A 1205-nucleotide genomic window follows, 5' to 3' on the forward strand; every position below is an offset into this window, starting at 1 on the left:
CTGATGGTGTCAAAAACAAACCATCTGCTCACTTCTGTCTTCCAAAAGCTTCCAAAGTACCTAGCTGACTCAAATTGCAGATGGCAAAGCTAATATAAATAATCTCAAGATTTGTTAATGGCTAAAACTTCTTTTTTGCTTAGCTTCTTTAGATAATATGTATCTCAACATTTATCACATGTTTATATACTGCCCAGCATGTCATACAGAAACTTATTTCCTTCATAAGCAAACTTGATATTACTCTAATGAGCACTCTTACAATACTATATTGTACAGTGGTTTTTTATTGATGATTCTCATCGCATTTTACAGTCATTGGGTCAAATACATCTATAGTTTAATCCCAGTGATTATCCATCTGCACCTTTATGCATTATCCCATTTCATGACAGAGCAGGGCAAAGCTATGACTTCAGCATAGGATACTTAGCCCCGGTGGAAAACTTATATCATTTGGTGGAAAAGATATCTGTTCAGTGCCTATTTTGAATCATTCTATAGAGGGCGTGTCTACACATGACTCTTGAATGCACATTAGCCTAAATGAATGTGCACTAATGGCACGTGTCTACATGTGCACACCCTTAATGTGCACTAAAATGGTGAATTTAGGCTATTCATGCCTAAATTTGATACCTGCAAATGCAGGTATCAAATTTAAGCACAACTAGTTAAAGCACATTAATGAATGTGTAGATACATTAAAGCACATTAATGCTGTGTTTGTCAACTGGCTTGGGACTATAATTCCAAATCAGTCCATACACAGCGTGCTTGTGCTTTAATGTTTGCACATGTATACACCTGTCTAAACCCACTTAATGCACATTAAGACAATGTGTATTAAATTTAAGCATGCTTAAATGCACATGTAGGCACACCCGGAATGTAATAAAAAATTATATTTGCACAGTAGAATGGCATAGGATGATCATTTACAGTACCAACAAAAAGGCTTTTAGTTTCTACTTGATTTCTGGAATAACTTTTAAAGAACCTCAAAACTTTTAAAGATCATCAAGGAGCACATTTGTGATGGGCCGGCATCAGAAATGATGCTCAGGGGCAATCAGCATGGATTTATTAGGGGGAGATCATGTCAGACCAACCTGATTGCCTTTTATGATCAGGTCACAAAGGCCATGGATGCAGGTGTCGCGGTGGATGTAGTCTTTCTGGACTTCAGCAAGGCCTTTGACACC

The sequence above is a fragment of the Gavialis gangeticus genome, unplaced genomic scaffold, assembly GCF_001723915.1.
Source record: "Gavialis gangeticus isolate Ggan-Ray unplaced genomic scaffold, GavGan_comp1, whole genome shotgun sequence".
In the NCBI taxonomy this organism is placed as follows: Eukaryota; Metazoa; Chordata; order Crocodylia; family Gavialidae; genus Gavialis; species Gavialis gangeticus.